Below are 20360 nucleotides of genomic sequence, written 5' to 3'. Positions count from 1 at the left end.
TTTGACGCTACAGAACTATTATTTACTCATTCAAAATGTTCTTTTAAACAATGTAGTAAATGAGAATAATAATTAGGTAAGCACTAAAGACTGAAACACAAGTATGTAATGAATACTTCATAAAGAAATACAATGTCACATATACTACCTGGTACTGTTTTCTAAATAACATATGGCAATAATGAGAAGCCATTTAGCCCTTAATGAGGTAATAAAAATTATATTTTTATAAAAGGAGATGAAAAATATTGAAACGGAAAATTACAAAAATAATATAATAATACAGTTTGGGCAATTTTCAATAAACTATCCTCTTTTAATCATAATATAGCATATTTTTCCCTCAAACATTTAAAACCACTAAAACACCAGAGGTTTTTCTCTAAGACACCTGCTGCTTATGGGCAGTGCAGATAAACTTTCTTCAGTTTATGTGACTTCGGACCTGTCCAGACAAACAGTACAGCACATAATCTTGCGTGCAGAGCCACTGTGCTGCCACTGTGCTGCCAGTTCTCAAACAAACTACTCGCTACCTACATTATTTTAGACTATTTTAAAATACATCTGTTGTGTAAAGTTCATCCTTTAAACGCGTATCTTATGTTATCATGCATATGCCTGTTTCAATGCCATTAATCATTATGAATGCAATTATAAACACAATTTACTAACTTTTCTCTATTATATAAATAAAACACAATAGAAACAAGTTTATTTACATAAAGAACTATGTTAGGATTGTCTAAAGAACACATGGCTTTCTAAGCATCACATTAGTTCTTATTAACCCTAATGCTTCTGTCATTTACTTGTGGCTTTTTTTAACATTAAAAATATAAAGAAATGCCCAAACATTTCAGAGCTTCCAGTAACACAGGGAAATGTGTCTCAGCATCTCTGTACACAGTGAAATGCCCACTGAATGCAAAGTGAAGGAGGGTGAATTTTCCAGGTTCTGGATCCATCCTTGATCTGAGCAAACACAGCAGAGCACATGTTATTTATGCATTCATTTATCTTTTCATCAGGAGTGGCTTATGTGGTCTTTACTGACTCTGGTTTCTCATCATCATCACAGATCAGCATCTGCATTGTGTGTACTTGTAACAGGGATAATGGATCTCACTTACAATACCTACAAACTCAGCTGAGAGCAGTGCAAAGCAAATGGCCATAAATGCACCCATCCTGGCCCAAGTCCTGATGAATAAAAATGAAGATCTTGTCAAATAATAAAGTGACAGGTTAATTTACAGCATGGAATAGTGTGAACAGGAAAAGCACTGCTTTTCCAATCTGTATGAACGGTGCCACCTATCTGCAGATTAGAAGAAAGCTTCAGAAACACTGATTCAAAATCAGGATAAATACATGTGATGTTGCTTAGTTTTGTAAATATCAGAGGAATGGAATTGATGATAAAGGCAAATGTGAGATTAGACACACACAGTTGCTTTCGAACCAAAAAAAACAAGATTCTCCACAAAGGGCCGCTGTATCAAACAGTAATAAAGAGCCTCAAGCAGTTGTCTGTGCTCATGCCAGTTTTCATGCTTTAATTCGGCTGCCCTGTGGTTCTTAGCTTTGACACTGAGATCTGCACGGCCACCAGAGATAATTATTTCAACCTTCAGGCCATCAGGCATTCATTTTTGATCATGGCTATGTAAGAGATGTTTTCTGCTTTCCAAGTCTTCCAAGTAGATATCAATAGAAGAATAAAAACGAAGCAGTAGTATTTGTAAAAACAAAACCCATGAGCACTCTGCATTACAGAAGTGTAGATGTTGTCAGTTACCATACACACTTGTGACCTGAGAGTTATAAAGAAGCTTCACTCTGCCAAAAATTTAAATATCAAATTCACTACTGATGTATGGACCCCTATACCAAGGGCATGAAATCTTTTTTAGGTATTTGTGCTAAAATATATACATTGTGTATTTTGATGGCAACACAGAAATAGCAACAAAAAATCCCAAAACTAAAACAAAAACATTGTAATAAAATGTTTCATAAAAAATATTAAAAATCACGATGTCATCACAAAAACACAGGGAGCCACAGATGCCCTAGAACAAACAGGATAACTTTCTGAAACACAGTTTATATTTCTGTCCCTGAAATACATGGAGAAGCACTAGTCCCCATAAAATGGTACAATAATGCTGAATGATGACAATAGCCTTTCAAGTACATAAGTCACCACAAATTTCAATTGGGATTTATTTACAGGCTATTAGTAAATAAAATAATGAGAACATGCTACTAACACAAGATAAAAAAAGAAAGTTTAAGAACAACAAAAATCTAATTGGGTAACACAAATAGGATGCATTATAACTTTTCTAATACCTTAAAAAAAGAATGTTTTAAGTACCAGTAATATCCAACAAGAAATCTATTTCTGAAGAAATTAATGTAGATGATTGAAGAAGACAAAATTATGGGTATCCTAAAATTAGTTGGCCTTGACTTCACATAAAAACCAGTGGACAGTTGGGTACAGTGGCACAGTCATTCATGAAGCAGAAGCAGACAGTTTAAGGCCAGTCTGTTCTACAGAGTGAATTCTAGAATAGACAAGCCTATATCCAAAGACCCTCAAAAAAACAAAAAAAATTAAAAAAGTGGTCCTAATTATCAAGAGAAAATCAGAAAGGATACTACCATATTAGTTATATGTCAAAGGTCTAAGAATATTTATAATAATTCCAGAAAAAAATTCACTTTAAGAAACAAAGAAAATATTAGCTATTATTTCAATGAGCTTTTTAATGTTAACATTATCTTCAAACACAGAATCTTAATTATTCATGATTCCAGTGCAAAATAAGTAGAGCCAAAAGGTAGTATCTTGAAGAAATTTTGTTCCCTCTCAGCCTGAATACTAACAAAATGTTTTTTTTTATAACAAAATGGTTTTTTTTTATAACAAAAAAGAAACAAACAAGCAAACAAGTTATTGCCCTGCTCAGAAAGTATTACCTTTCATATTCTACAGAATGCTAACGAAACAAAAATCCAAGAAGCTTTTAGGGCACCAGATCTCCAGTCTTCCAGAGCTTGCATAACTGATAGACTTGAAAAAAAAAATCTTATGTCAAGTTTGTAACACATAAAGCAAAGAGCAGGCTGACACAAATAACAAAACTCATTTAGTGTAAAAACCAAAAACAAAACAAAATACAAAAAACAACTAAGTAAGCAAGCAAGCAAACAAACAAAACCCCTAAACATCTTAAATACAGTATCAATTAACAGCCTCTTAAATGTCAACAGACAGGTGTGACCTTAACACACTGGACCTCAAGGAAAAAACATTGCCTTCATTAAAAGCAAACAATGGAAGCTGACCACTAAGGTGCTTATCTACAATCCTAACACACATACTTAGGAGGCTAAGGCAGGAGGATCAGCCTGAGCTATGAAAACAAACAAACAAACAAACAAACAAAAAAGCAAAAACAAAACAAGACAAAACAAAAACATCTTTCAAAGGCAAATTGGTCTCTATGCTTTTTATGACTCAGGCCATATCATAAGTAAAAGCTACAAAATAAAGCAATTAATCAAAGCTAGCTGTATTCAAATGTACTTTCTTAGGTGGTGCATTAGATAAAGTGAAATATATATACCAGAAAAGGGCTGAAAAGCAAGAATTAGTGGAAAGTTTGTGGGAGAAAATACTTTTGTAATTTCAATTTTCCTAATCTCTTTTATTTTTATTAAATAAGTCAGAAGGCCATTGTGGTGGTTTGAATCAGAATGAGCGCCATAGGCTCACAGTGAGTGGCACTATTAGGAGGTGGCCTTGCTGAAGTAGGTGTGGCCTTGTTAGGAGGAAATTTCACTGGGTGGTGTGGGGGTCACAGATCCTTAAGTGTGTCTCTCATTGCTTGCTACCCGCCAATCTGGATATAGAACTCTCAGCTCCTTCTCCAGCACCATGTTTGCTTGTTCACTGACATGAAGTAAACCTCTGAAACTGTAAGCAGCCCAATTAAATGTTTTCCTTTAAAAAAAAAAAAAAAAAAAAAAAAAAAACTTGCCTTAGTCATGGTGTCTCTTGACAGAAATAAAACCCTAACTAAAACATTCAATCTTGCTAAAAAAAAAAAACAAAAAACAAAAAAAAAACACCCCCACACCTCCCACGACAAACTAATTTTTAGCTCAAGGTTTAGTTAGGGTTTGTTTTGTTTGTTGTTTGTAAGATAAGGTCTTATGATCTCTTGCTGACCTGAAACTCAGTATGTAGACCAGGCTGGCCTCAGAGCCTAAGACAATCCTGTTTCAGAAACTCGAATGCTGGGATTATAGGCTTATGTGTGCAAATCAGGGGTTGATATTTGGTGTCCTTTTTCTATTACTACCCTCTTCATTTATTCATTTATTTATAGGCAAGGTCTTTTATTAAACTTGAGGCTCACTGATTGATTAGATTAGGCTGCTGCCAATGAGATTCAGAGTTTGACTATATTCTTGTTTTCCACTTGAAGCACTGTGTTTACATCTGCCCACAGGATCTAAATTCAGATTATCATGCAAGTGAAGAAGGCACTTTTACTGTATGAGTGTGTCTTCAGCCCTACCCTCCATATAATGGAACAGTAGCTTTATTTTAGTCCACGGATAAGTAATTCTATAGTGTTCCTTTACTGGATACTGTCATATCCTTCCTTATGCCAAAATTACTTGAAGTAAACACACTAGCTTTCCTGAAGATAGGCCACCTATCTGATTTTCTTGCTACTACTGGGAATCCAGTCTTAATTACAGGCCAAGAAAAGAAAAGGAAACCAAATTAAATAATAAGGCATGTGATTGGTCTAAAAGAAAATTTGATAGTACCATGGATATTTAGACCTTCAATCTTTATAACTCAAAATGAAGAGACAAAAGGACCACTTCCTCCTCCCCTCCATTTCTAGCTCTAGAATGGCTCCGCTTCAGGTTTAAGTGGCCTCCTGGGTTAATACAATAACTGGAAAGGTGCTGTTATTGAGTGCAGCACTTGGGACCCACGAACCTGATGCTGCATATACACCATGCCATTCAATGCCCCTGAAAATTTTTGACTGCCAGAAGATAAACAATAATATTGAAAGCAAAACAAGGTATATTAAGACTTCTGGATATATGACTGTAAATATATTTACATTTATTACCATGCTTTTTTTGGTCACTTTTCCTTGTGATATTTTTGTCTTACATGTTACTTAGGAGTTTCCAACTGGATACACAGTGGTAAAGCAGACCCCATGCCTGACTGTTCCCATTGGTTGACGTAGCACCTCACCTACCGCACCTGGGTGTTCATAATACGGAGCTTTCTTCCCACATCTTTTTTGTTTTGTTTTGTTTTCCATAATTCTTTTTTCATATTCCATTTTGCTTTTTGTCTTTCATGCCTCTTTTTGGGGACTTACTTTGCCTAGGTGCTGAATAATTTTAGTGATGAATGTCCTCACTGATATTCAGAATGTAAATGGACATAGGTCCTTATAGGTAGTGTAAATAATGTCAAAGAAATAAAATTGGTAGTCAACACAGGTACTTATCTCAAGCAATTTCAAATGCATATACACTAAAAATGCTCAAAGCCACTGCACACCCATCAAGAACCCTAAAACACAGCACAGGAATGAAAAATAATAAACAGTAACAACAGCTGTATTGAGTGGTCACATGTGATGGGCACTTTAAGCACTTTACATTATATCATTTAATCACTTAATTAGTTTAATCATTATATCATTTAATCATTTCTAACACCTTTCAAGTGTTGATAGAGTTGATAACTTAACTATGTCTAGTTTCCAGCTGTTAAAATAGCAATCAGTAGTAGAAATGAAATCAGAGTCTGGTTGGTTGCAGTACTGAATAACAGAAGCTCTACATGATACTGTTTTTGGGGGTGTAATATGTGGTTCCTACTTTTAGTAATGATTTTTTTCTGATTTTAAATACCACAGCATAAATAGACTGGTGGTCCTTTTGGCTCTGTAATAATCACATGCCATTCCCTAGAGATAAATTATATTTTAAAAGGTATAGAAATTAGAAATGTCAGTATTTTTTAACCCAGAAAGCAACTCATTTGTCTGTCTTGAACCTGTGTAGGCCCTGTGCATACTGCCAAAGACTCTGAGAGAATCTAGGTGCATTAGCCCTAGAGGGCTATTTTTCCTTGGAATCATTTACCACTTTTGGACATAGAATCCTTCTTTCTCCCCTTCTGCATAGGTGCCTGAGCTTTATGATGACATTGATGCTTTGTTGGTCTCCTTATGGAGCTCCTGTTCCCTATGGGTCTATCTATCTCCCCCCCCCCCCCACTGCACTTCCATAAGACTCCCTGCGCTCTGTCCAAAGTTTGACTATGAGTTTCAGCATTTGCCTTAATCCCCTGCTAGGTGGAGTCTTTCATAGAACATCTATGGTAGGGGGCCATCCTTTTCCCTCTCTTCAACTGAATCTACTGTCTATCCTGTTTACCATTCTGAATGAGAATTAAGCATCTTCCCTAGGGTCTTCCTTGTTGGTTAGCTTCTTTTGGACTATAGTTTTTAGTATATTTGTCCTACATTATATGCCTAATATCTGTTATAAGTGAGTATATTCCATGTGTGTCTTTCTGATTCTGAGTTACCTCACTTAGGATGATCTTCTAGTTCCACCCAGTTTCCTGCAAATTTCATGAATTTCCTTGTGTTTAATAGCTGAGTAGTATTCCATTGTGTAAATGCAGGGAGTGTTGAACCAAAAAGAGATAAGAGAGGTGACTACAATCTACAATTGGGATATAAAGTGAATAAATTTGCTGCATGTTTGTGAGGAGCTGCAGTCGCGGGTGTCTGTTCCACAGGATGAGGTTTATGAAAGTTGTCAAGAACAAGGCCTACTTTAAGAGGTACCAAGTGAGGTTTAGAAGGCAGCGAGAGGGTAAAACTGACTACTATGCTCAGAAATGTCTGGTGATCCAAGACAAAAATAAGTACAACACACCCAAGTACAGGATGATAGTCCATGTGACTGCCAGATTGCATATGCCCGTAAAGAAGGGGACATGATAGTCTGCACAGCAAATGCACATGAACTGCCAAAGTATGGTGTGAGTGCTGGCCTGTCCAATTATGGGCAGCTTATTGTACTGGCCTGCTGCTGGCTTGCAGGCTTCAAAATAGGGTCAGCATGAACAAGATCTACGAAGGCCAAGTGGAGGTGACTGCAGATGAATACAATGTGGAGAGCACTGATGGTCAGCTCAGTGCTTTCACTTGATATTTGGATGCAGGTCTCGCCCAAACCAAAACTGGCAATACGGTTTTTGAGGTCTTGAAGGGAGCTGTGGATGGAGGCTTGTCTATCCCGCATAGTACCAAACGAATCCCTGGTTATGACTCTGAAAGGAAAGAGTTCAATGCAGAAGCACATTGGAAGCATATCATGGGTCAGCATGTTGCAGACCACACACACTACCAGATGGAGGAAGATGAAGATGGCTATGAGGAACAGTCTTCTCAGCACATAAAGAACATCACTCCAGACCTGACAGAGGGGATGGACAAGAAAGCTCAAGCTGCTATCTGAGATGATTCAGTCTATGTGAAAAAGCACAAGAGGACTGAGCATCTTACCCAGGGTCCACCTTCTTGCTTATCTTCCTTAAGTGTATAGATTTTAGTATGATTATCCTATATTATATGTCTAATATCCACTTATAAGAGAGTATATACCATGTTTGTCTTTCTGCTTCAGGGATACCTCACTCAGGATGATCTTTTCTAGATTCCACCATTTGCCTGCAAAATTTCATAATTTCCTTTATAATTGCTGAGTAGTTTTCCATTGTGTAAATGTAGCACAACTTCTGTATCCATGCCTCAACTGAGGAACATCTGGATTGTTTCCAGATTATGGCTATTATAAATAAAGCTGCTATGACCATGGTTGAGCATATGCCCTTGTTGTATACTTGAGCATCTTTTGGATATATGCCTAGAAGTGGTATAACTGGGTCTTGAGGTAGCGCTATTCTTATTTGTCTGAGAAAGCGCCAGATTGATTTCCAAAGTGATTGTACAAGTTTACATTCCCACCAGCAGTAGAGGAGGGTTCCTCTTTCTCTACATCCTCTCCGACATGAGCTGTCACTTGAGTTGTTGATCTTAGCCATTCTGATGGATGTAAGGTGAAATCTCAGGGTCGTTTTGATTTGCATTTTCCTGATGACTAAGGATGCTGAACACTTCTGTAAGTGTTTCTCTTCCATTCAATGTTCCTCTATTGAGAATTCTCTCTTTAGCTCTGTACCCCATTTTTTAATTGGGTTACTTGATTTGTTGCTTTTAACTTTTTAACTTGAAGAAAGAAAGAAAGAAAGAAAGAAAGAAAGAAAGAAAGAAAGAAAGAAAGAAAGAGAGAAAGAAAGAAAGAAAGAAAGAAAGAAGTTTTTTAACAGGAAAAATCAGCTCTCTCCAGTGGAGTGTCAATGGATATATCAGGCACACTCCAGGTTAGACCTCATTTCTACGAGAAGCTGGTCAACATAAATGTACTCCATGGTTTTTTTTTTTTTTTTTTTTTTTTTTTTTTTTTGCTGTTGCTGTTTTTGTTGTTATGTTTTTTGTTTGATTCTCTTTCTCTCTTTGGTCCTATCAGTTTGGGGGGGGATTTTTATTTCCTGAGAAAGATTAGATAGATAGATTAGATAGACAGAAAGACAGAACATAAAATTGGGTGGTTAAGGAGGTACAGAGGATATGGGAGGAGATCACGGTTTGGTAAACACTTATCAAAATACATTATACAGAAAACATTTAAAAAAAAATCAGCTCATTACAAAAAAACAATCTCCACATGACCACTTACTAAAATGCAAGCTTACAAGGATGGACACATTTGGAACTTCAGGCATTCTTTAGCAAGACTACCTAGGAGAAAACCTTCACAGTGAACTGCTTTTTATTCCCTGACTACCGCCCCTTCATGGAAGGAAAACTACTGAGGGTTCAGACTCCCACAAAAGTATTTGACTATTTTAGCCTCCTTTTCCTGAACGGATTCTGAAGCTGCCTCACTGCTATGGACACAACAAATTCTTTGCTTTCACTTTTCATTGAAGATATGAATTAGGGAAAAGAGTGGTCTGTCTAACCACCTCTAGAAATCACTATACAATTATGTGGTAGCTCACTATAATTGCTTCCTCTGAAAGTTTCATTCTGAGTACAAGAACATCAGTACACACCATTATTTTGGATTTCATTACATTATTATTATTAGATTGAATAGAAAAAGGACAGTAAAATTATAGCATAAGATTCTAATATTAATACTTTTAATCTTGGTGACATAGGTATAATTCTTGACTTTTCCCTTTTGGTGCCCAATACAAATACAATAAGGCATCTTTTAAAATTCTAAACAAACATTTTCTGTATTCAATACATACTGCTTAGATATATTAATTGGCTCTAATAAAAAGAAACTATTCAAGTGAGAATACACATATTGACAAAGGATAATGTGATTATTTTAATGAATGGTATGTAGTTGGTAATATATATTTAGTGATTTGAAAAACAAACCAATATAAACATCTCCTCTATGGATCCATTCATTCGTCAATTAACCAAGTAATTTTCTGAACTACTATATGAATGAGCTTGAAAGTAACATAATGATGAGTATTATTTTGTAATAAAAATATTTGTGCCTTCTAATTTGAGGAAAGCACTTTGCTTGGATAAAGTCTAATGTAGTTAAGCATAAAAAACAAAACATAAATGACAAGGTATACCTTTAAAAATAAGACATTAGTATATACTCATACCTTAATGTAAATAATAACTACAGATTCTAAAGGTTATGTCACCAAATATGGAAAAAACAGAAGTGAAATAATAAATGTTAAACCTAGAAATGTAGATAGCAATATTCATGTATGCTTACAAGAAGTAGAAGTAAAATAAGGCAGTAAACTTAGAAGTGAAATTCAGTAACAATAATACAATTAAATTCTGTCTTTAAAAGTTGGTTTTACTTCAACACATCAATCAGTAGAGTCTTACAGCTGACTGTGGTAGGCTCCTGTATTGTTCCCTGTCTTCTCCTGCTTCCAATGTCTATTGCTTTTGCCCTTCGGAATGAGGATTGAGCATCTTCCCTAGGGTCTTCCTTGTTGTTTAGCTTCGTTAGGAGTAGAGATTTTAGTATGTTTTTATAACATTATATGGTTAATATCCACTTATGAGTGAGTATATACCATGGGTATCTTTCTGCTTTAGTGTTACCTCACTCAAGATGATCTTTTCTACTTCCCACCATTTGCCTGCAATGGGACTCATAGTCAAACATTGGGCAGAGTGCAGGTAATCTTCTGAAAGGAGGAGGAGATAGAAAGACCTAGAGGGGACAGGAACTCCAAAAGGAGATGAATAGAACCAAAGAAACTGAGTCCTGGGGCTCCTGCAGAGACTGATACCCCAACCAAGGACAATGCATGGAGAGGATCTAAACCCCTGCTCAGATGTAGCTCATAGACTCAGTCTTCAAGTGGGGTCCCTAATAAGGGGAGAAGGAGCTTTCTCTGGCATGAACTCAGTGGAAGACTCTCTGATCACCTCCCCTGGGGGGTTCAGCCTTGCCAAGCCACAGAGGAAGACAATGCAACCAGTCCTGGTAAGACCTGTTAGATTAGGGTCAAACAGAAGAGAAAGAGGACCTCCCTTATCAGTGGAATAGGGGAGGAGCATAGGGGGAGAGGAGGAAGGGAGAGTGGGTTGGGAGGAGACAAGGAAGGGGACTACGCTGGGATACAGATTGTAATAAATGATAATGATAAAAAAAAAACACTTCTAAAAAGTTGGTTTTTACATACTAAAACCTATAGTCCTAAAGAAGCTAAACAACAAGGAGGACCATAGGGAAGAGGCTGAAATGCCATTCAGAAGGGCAAACATGATAGCCATAGGAAGTAGAAGACAGGGAACAGGACAGTACCTTCTACAGGGGGCCTATGAAAGACTCTACCCAGCAGGGTATCAAAGCAAAGGCTGAGACTCATTGCCAAACTTTGGGCAGAGTGCAGGGAATCAAGGGGGAGAGAGAAAGACCTGGAGGTGACAGGTCTACAATGAGACCAACAGAGCCAAAAACACTGGACTCAGGGTGTCCTGCAGAGGCTGATGAATCAAGCAAGGGCCATGCATGGAGAGGACCTAGACTCCCTGCTCAGATGCAGCCCATGGGCAGCTCAGTTTCCATGTAGGTTCTCTAGTAAGGAGAGCAGGGACTGTCTCTGACATGGACTCAGTGGCTGGCTCTTTGATCACCTTCCCCAGGTGGGAGGTTTTTCTATACTACCCCAAAAACATTTTGTAATTGAAACAGTCTTCCAGGATTCCAAGGACTTTCTAGTTCTTTTACTGCAGGGTTTGAGACTTAAGTGTGCCAGTGGGAGTATAGGCTTTATAAAGACTATAGCAAGAGTTCACTGCATTTGTAGTTAGAAGATGAGACAGACAGCTGACCTTTCATATAAGCAGATCAACCTGTGAACATATACAAGATTATAACCTATGGTACATCTCTGGAAATAGCTGCACTTGCTTGATCCTACCAGGAAGCAAGAGTATCACGGTAAAAACATACTAAGACAAGATATGAAAGATGCCAGGGGCTCTCAGTTATTGAGAGTTAAATGATACTTTAAGTAACAAAATAGAGATAATTAAGGAAATTATTTAACCTGGGTAAGCCTAGAACAAGATCGTAATACCAGTGTGGGAAGTATTTCATAGAAAAGGAACCACTGTGGTTGGCATAACTTTAAATGCAGTAGATAAGATAATCAATAAGAGTTGTGCATGCATTTATATATTAGGAATTCAATAAAATACTGACTTACTCTTTTATAGACACTTTTATCTTATCCAATGACAGAATATTTTAAGTAAATCATTTTCAAAATTATTCCTATAAGCAATAAAGATAACTACTACGGTAAACAAAAGGCTAATCTAAATATTATTTATTTTTAACTATAAATAAAGTTACACTAGTAACAGTTCTTCTTGAAAAACATTTCCGTTGTGAAGAAGTATTTTAGTCATATATTTGCTATTTAACTGGGGATTGGTAAAAGAAATAGGTGAATATTAAGTATGTAGATTATTTGTTCTATTCTATAAAGGGTAAATAAAGCAGCCAGGGCTTGAGATAGGGTACAAAGAACGTTTCCATGGTTACATGCTTTCCCATATCAAATTAGAGCAGAATTTGTGTACAAGAGGTTTGTTGACAGCCTCCATAGGCCATAAAAAGAATAGAAGGCTAGGAGTTTAAAATCTAAATATATGCTGCGAAGTCTGTTGAGAAAAGGCTGGGTGAAGAAAGCAGCATCAGGAGAGCAGCAGATTACTTAAGAGCATCAGATGTCATTTCAGAAAAAGATCAGTTTTTTCTTTTCTGTGTGGCTCAAAAAAGTAGCTCCAAATGTATGATCAGCTACCCTTTTCTTATTTCCACAAAGACACCTCAATCTGCTGTCCACCAAGGCTATTAAGAAGAGCCATTACTTGGCATCCAGTTTAATCATCAGCTTCACCACCTGCCCAGTCTTGCAGATGTCACGGCACCATAGTCAGACTCTAACATGGAGCCTTCAAAAGGACAGTGTAATGGCTGTTCCCATACAAGTGCTGGCCAAGCAGAAGCTTTGCCATACACCTGTCCTATTATTCCTACTGCCTGCTAGCAGGAGTCAACTCTCTAGTGTACATTAGGAATACAAGTCGGTCTAAACAGCATCTCAAAGATTACAACATGCATGTGTGTTCAAACTATCAGCAATCCTGAGAAGTGTTTATATAGAGATTTTTCATACATGAAAAAAGATATTCAGATATTTGACTAACTTCTTATTCTGTGAACTGGTCTACAAATGATTGGGATATTTTACTCATATCTGCTGCATTATGACTTCAAACACTTGGGAGTAGAAGATTCTTATATGCCCACTAAAGTAAAATATTCAACTAAAGTTACTAATAGTAGCCAGAATTCTCTTTGAATAGATATCAATAAGAATAATAAATAAAAAATAATCATATCTAGGTTCATATTTGTTATAATTTTATATAATATAAATTACATTTTCTATATATAATAAAATTTTAATATTTTAACAATATAAGGTAATTTAATATACTATAATTTAAAATATAATAATTTAATAAAATGTTTTCTATGATATTTTATATAAATAAAATATTTTAACAGTATGATGAATAATCACAGGAGTCAAATTATCAAATGGACTACTGGCAACTAAATGGAAAATACTGTGGTTATAATACATATATTTCTAGTCACACAGCAAATTTTCTAAAGTAACAACTTCATACAAAAATTAGTGCATTTGATATGGTTATTTTAGTATTGTTATAAAACAAAAAATAGAAAAGCACACTTACCTACTCCTTTTATCAAGCACAATTCACCTAGCTGTTACCAGATTCTCCTAGTGGCTTTTCTTTAAAAACTTCCTTGGTAAGTTTATTATCAAGTTTTTAGTGTATAAGTAGGCTTCATTATAATACTTTATTCAAGTGTAGAATTGTATTTTGATCATATTCACCTCCTCATTGCTTCTATTATCTGCCACTCATTCTTCACTGTCCTCCTTCCTTGACCCAAAAAGTCTTCTGCTTTATGTAATGCATATAATATATACAAATGTATACATAATCTGTAGATCATATATACTATATATAATTACATATCTGTATATATTACTATATACACAGCTATATGGTTAATATTAGATTATAGCTGGATTTCACATGACAGAAATCATGTAATATTTGTCTTTCTTTTAAGAGAAGGGTTCCAGAACAAGTAAGCAGAAGTTAAAGGTAGAAATTATTAAAAACTTGCAGCTACTGACCAAGACCAAAGTGCTCAGGAGCCAAGGAAGAAGAGCGTGTAAGAAAGGACCTGACTACTACAAACCAAGTAGCAATGGGAGGAAGAGTTGCTGAGTGTCACACTCACTCATCTGTCGTGACTAAGGGTAACCTGAACAATATAGATTATATAGGTGTAACAGGTACCCAGTAAGTAAAAAAAAGTCTTCAAACTACTGACTAAACGGAAACAAGTTTTATGGTGCAATTAACAATGGCTGGCCATACTCAATATAATTAGAATGAAATTTCTGTATTGTTAGGAAAACAGTTATGGGAAAGTTGTGTCTTTTTCAGGTTGTGTACTTTGTTAGAGAATGTTTGAATTCTGTGCAATATTTTAGAGTTGTCTCTTAGAAGCCATAGAGAAAACACAACTAAAATTCAGGAATAAGGTTTGGGAGGTGGTTCAGTCGGAATGTGCTTTCCTAGAATGTGAAAGATCCTGAGTTTTATTCTAAGAATGTTGTGGCTGAGGCATGGGAGAAAGGGTGGGGGTCAAAGGATGAAAGGGAGAGGAGGAGCTCTAAAGTTCAGGAGCTGCGGGTGGAGATGGCTCAGTAGAATGGCGAGCATGCTACAGAGTGAAGACCTGAATTCAGAAGCCACATGAAGCCAGTATCACTGAGTGTGTTTTGTACTCCGAGGCAAGAAGGGAGGCAGAGACAGGAGACTCCTCAGTAGATCAGGGACTAGCTAGCCTGGTGTATGAAATGCCAAGCAAAAATCCTGCCTCAGACAAGCTAGAAAACCGACAACCAATATCTGTCGTGTCCACACTTATACACACATGCAGTAAAAAATTAAAAACTAAATACAAAAGTTTTTAAAACACAGAAATGAGAATACTTAAATCTAAAAGCTTTTGTTGTAAAGCTAAAGTCTATATGTTTTCTTCTTAGATCATAAATATGAATAGACTGTGGGTTGTATGTGTAGACACTTGAAAGAGCTGTTTGTTGCAGACACATCGGAAACAGAATGGTTATCTCCAAATGTATCCTTTACCTCCACCCATTTAGAGATGGAAATGCTGGCTGCACACTGCAGAACACACCTTTGAAACCAACACTTGAGAGGCTGAAGCAGAAAAATCTCTGTGAGTCTGAGGCCAGCCAGGGAGACATAGTGAGATTCCCTCTTAAAAAATAAAACATACAAGAAACGGAAAAGCCAAGGTTGCAAAGCAGAAAGTTTAGGCATATTTCTAAATGTGGAAAACGGCAATTCTGGCCCTCACGCAGAAAAACCATGGGTCCTGGATTACAAGGATGTTCCACCATACCTCATTGCATTTTATTTCTGGAATATTCATGCACATTCTGTCCTACAGAAGGTCTCTGCCCAAACTATGGAAGGCAAATACTATGTGACTAATTAATTCAAGTATCTGTTCTGGAGTATGACAACACGAATAATGTAGTAAAAACTCTGTTTATGCCTGATCTTTCTAATACATACACCCCACACAACAACACGGAGTGATTTCAGGATGTAAAACGAAGTAGTCAATCAGGAAGGAACTAGAAGACAACCATGGAAGGATGACGTCAGAGTTGACAAAAAGACCTACTAAGCTACAGTGCCAAGTTTCTATTTGTTCAAGAATGGCAATGTAACTCATGAAGGGGCATACTGGCAAATGTACATATTACTGATGTACAAAGATAATTTCTAACCAATCAAAAATGGAAAAGTTGGAGATGACGTTAAAGCCAGTAAAAGTCTTTCTGCTTCTGGGTTACCTCACTCAAGATGATCTTTTCTAGATCCCACGATTTGCCTGCAAATTTCTTAATTTCCTTGTTTTTAATTGCTGAGTAGTATTCCACTGTGTAAATGTACCACAATTTCTGTATCCATTCCTCCATTGAGGACACCTGCATAAAGCTGCTACAAACATAGCTGAGCAAATGTCATTGTTGTATGGTTGAGCACACACAGTAAATTCTCATTTATAAGTGGATATTAGCCATATAATACAGGATAAACATACTAAAACCTACAGATCTAAAAATGCTAAACAGTATAGAAGACCCTAGGGAAGATGCTTAATTCTCATTCAGAAGGGAAAACAGGATAGACAACAGAACTGGTAGGTGAGAGGGAACAGGATGGGAGCCTATCACAGATGTCTTCTAAAAGACTCCACCCAGCAAGAGATCGAAGCATATGCAGAGACCCACAGCCAAATACTGACTAGAGCACAGAGAGTCCAATGGAAGAAAGGGGATATAAAAGGACCCAGAGAAGACAGGAGCCCCATAAGGAGACCAACAAAACCAAGAAAAAAAAAAAAAAAAGCAGGGCCCAGGTGGTCTTACAGAGACTAATGCACCAAGGAAGGACCATGCATAGAGAAGACCTAGACCTCCTGCTCAGATGTAGCCCATGGCAGCTAATTCTCTATGTGGGTCCCCTAGTAAGGGGAAAAGAGACAGTCTTTGACATGAATTTGGTTGCCTGCTCCTTGATCACTTCTCCCTGCTGGGGTAACCTAGTTAGCCCACAGAGGAGGAAGAACCAGATAGTCCTGATGAGACTTGATAGACTAGGGTCAGACAGTAGGGGAGGAGGATTTCCCCTACTGGTGGACTAGGGAAGAGGGATAGAAGGTGGGGCCAGAAGGAGATGAGGAAGGGGTTACAACCAGGATACAAAGTGAATAAACTCTAAATAATAATAATAATAATAATAATAATAATAATAGAAACAAAACAAAACCCAGTAAAAGTAGTTATATTTTTGGAAAAAAAATTAAATATAGCTTAAATTAAATGTCTAGCATATATAAAAATAAATTAAAAAATAAGTATGCTTCAGACTGGTAGACCATCAGCTTGAGAGCAATAAGTAATCTGTGATTCTAGACTAGGTGATTTCTCTGTATGGCAGGCTTCCCTTCACAGTAACTCTAGTATTATGTTATAGTTAAGTTCCAACCTCATGGCCAATTAGTTTCTAAAAATAAACGCACTGTTTCTTCAAATTATTAAGTAAATTCAGCTTCTTCCTTCTAGATCACAATAAAATATTATATGTTTACTTAGCCACAAAACATGATACATATGTAAAATATATGTATACCTATATAAACCTAAATTCATATAAATTATCAGTTCCTAGATTTACTTCAGAATAAAAATAGTAATTAAAAATGTTGTTAGTGCTACTTTACTTACCTGTATTAAAAGACTTTATTAGCACTTTATTAGTTTCTTTATTATATGATTCATGATGAGAAAAACTAGTAAAAAGAAAAACCCAAAATCTTTACTACCTCAAGCAAGCTAACAATAAAGTCTTTTCTGCTTTACATTTCTTTTTTTTTCTTCAAAGACATGTTTTTGCCAATCCAATCAACAAAGCATCTACTGTAAAACTATAAAAATGAAATGTCCGATTCAGCATTCCTATATAAATTTTGTATACCTGCTTTTCTCATTTTAAGCTGACAAATCACTAATATTTTTCTTCATTATAAATGCAAAGAGAAACAGCTATGAAGTGAGTGAAGGACTTGAGCTGAGGGGATTCAGAAGAGTTGTGTTCTACTTTCGCCTGCGCCTTTTCCTTACTCTCTGTGGCGTCTTAGGCAAATATGATAGACATTCTTCTAAATCTTAGTTTCCACACCTGTAAAATGGAGTCAACAGTAAGTACTGCATTTTTTTGCCTAAATAACAGCAAAATGTATGGTGACATTTTATAAAAATGGTGATGCCACAAATAAATTAAACTCTGGTAAGAGGCCAAAACATTTTTGTATATACTAATGTCAAATTAAAATTTAAGTGCTTTAAAATTGTGACCGCTATATTAAGATTTGCTTTAGCTGTAATAAATGGTATGATAATCTTCTATCTCTGCTAACAACAAAAAGCCTTTGCAAGTTTCTTAAGTGATGAGACAAAGAACTTAAGAAAGCCAGGAGTGTGCACAGACTCTTCAGGGAGGAAATGTATATTCAACAGGCCACAGGCAGTCTACCTATCCAGTAAGGCACAAATGCTCAGTACTTCTCCTTGCTGGTCCTTTACAAATACTAGTAAACAGTGATGTTTAACTTTAAAAGATTTTGGGTGCTTGATCTCTCATTATATATTATGTATAGACAAATGTGTAAGGAAAACATGCATGCATATATTCCTAAGCATAACCTAATTGAAAGTATGGTTCAAAGAGCTACTGTGTGTTATACAGGCACAAAATATGTTCCTTTCACTTTGGCCTTGCCAAGAATTCTGGGAGTCAGCCAGTGTCAGAGTAATAAAGAATGTTCTTGTATATGAGCCCCTGCTGTGAATAGACTCCTAATAAGAGATACTCCCCCACATGCTTAATTTTGATTCTGTAACTCAAGATGCAGTACAAGCTACGGCAGAAATCCAAGAACTCTAAACATTTAAAAAAGCTTTCAGGAGACAATTGAACAGTTTTAAATCATTTCACTCACTTATACACGAAAAATATAACTTACATATTGTTTATATTTATGCTCTTTAAACGGAATTCTTAAAATTTCCAAATATAGTAGTAAAATACCTCACATTCCCTGTCTTTTTTTTTTTTTTCTTTCTGAAACTGTATCATCTATAAGTAAACAATGGGATGTGGAGGTTTTGGTGTTACAGGGTCCAGACACTCATAATTTTAAAACTATATAAATGGGATCGTTTAAAATTTTCTAGATAAAAGATGATATTTATGACAGAATATTATCTGCAGCTTGAACATGCTTTCACACCAGAAGAAACTCAAGATAGCGTTCGGCTGTTTAAATGGAAAGATGTTCTTGCACAATTTTAAATGGACCGTTGAAGCCTGCTGACAGTATGAGGAGAGAAGCAGCTTAAAGCTTCCTTAGAGGACATTTCTCCCAACAGGAAAAGATAGTAAATCATTATCAATTTTAAAAGTATGCTGCAATTTCTTAGGATAGTAGTTGATTTGCTCTCAAAAACATTTATTTTAAACATTTCTTTCTTAGTATGATAAAATACTGAAAATAAAATTCAGAATACTTTTTGGAAAGGCAAAAAGTTGACATTCTAATAACTTCATGTCAATAATTCAGAAGCATTCATTTTTACATGATTAAAAATCATTGTGATATTACATGAATCGAAATTTGAAATTGATTAAGTGGATTCTGGAGGCATTCTATGTACATAGAAAGTACTCAGTAACTGTTTGCAGGAACATAATGATCATTTAAAATTGTGTAAAAAAATGAGCTATTGCATGACAGACAACTTAACTCAAACACCCTTCTAATAGACATTTTCCAAATATGAAGACTCGAGCTATAATAAAAATGTTAGAAAATGATTTCAAATTATATTTTAAGGTATAGAGTATATTGTTATCATTGAGGTGAGACACAGATATCATTTCAAGAAAATTAAACTCACATTGAATAACATACATTACTGAATAAAATAAGTCACACTATGAAGGTGTTCACACTTTGCCACCTCTGAAGTGAATTAAACAATTCTGAAGCACAGCCAAGGGGCTGGCCCTTAAAGCTCCTGTCAGCACCATCATGTCTGAAAATAGTACAGTTTACACTGTAAGAATCTAATAAAATGTTTCATTTATAATTTGCTCTTAAGTTATTTTCTACTGCAGAGTAATAAAAGGATGAAAGCACGTTAAAAACAAATTTCTATTTTATGCAGAGATGAAGGAAGCAAGAGCAAAATTATTCTAATAAATGTAAAGGGTCATTTTTATTAAAGGAATCATCTTCAGACTATAGTCTTACAAAAACGTAAATTCTGCTGAATAAATAGTGTGGAAAAATGAGGATTGATCTTCTGAGAATAGAGGTGGAATGAAGAGAAAGTGTTGAATTTCAGAGCAAAAAACTGTTTTTTTTTTTTTCTGTCAAAGTAGCAAACTATTCTGATAGTTTTAATGAGTTGTTTTGTGAGAAAAAAATTACAAATAACAAGTACTTCTTTAAAATTTCAAACATATTTTTGAATCTGTACTAAGACAACTGAAAAGTGCATTGTCTCATTAGTGATCATCACAGGAAGTAAAAAGTGTTCTACGGGCATGACAGTAAGCTTCTCCTTCCCAATGGGCCACTATCGTACAGACTACTAATCTGTGATTTTAAATGACAGGGTCAAATTGTGTACAAAAAGTTAATTTTTAAAGAAGAGCTAAATTAAATTAAATTAAAATATATTACTGCATTAATCATTTTCATATTTTGAATGAATAAAAAATACAAATTATTGATCTTCTATACAAGCCTTGTATCTAGTGTTATTGAAATAATGGTCCCTAGTTCTTGTGCTTAAATCCAAACCAGAGCTTTACTTTCCAATGATCACTTCTGCACACTGCAGTCCAGAAATTAATCTT

At 35.7% G+C, this 20360-nt stretch overlaps 1 protein-coding gene and 1 pseudogene across 3 annotated transcripts in view; one reads left to right on the top strand and one right to left on the bottom strand.

Moving 5' to 3' along the window:
* Window positions 1–20360, bottom strand: part of Arb2a (ARB2 cotranscriptional regulator A) — a 449141-nt gene that overhangs the window by 256805 nt on the left and 171976 nt on the right. The gene's annotated exons all lie outside the window — the stretch shown is intronic.
* Window positions 6861–17606, top strand: LOC110562477 (large ribosomal subunit protein uL18-like; annotated as a pseudogene).

This window comes from Meriones unguiculatus, chromosome 5 (genome assembly GCF_030254825.1).
Source record: "Meriones unguiculatus strain TT.TT164.6M chromosome 5, Bangor_MerUng_6.1, whole genome shotgun sequence".
Classification (NCBI taxonomy): Eukaryota; Metazoa; Chordata; class Mammalia; order Rodentia; family Muridae; genus Meriones; species Meriones unguiculatus.
Note: the sequence above shows the minus strand (reverse complement) of the source record. Positions and strands in the feature narration are given on the sequence as shown.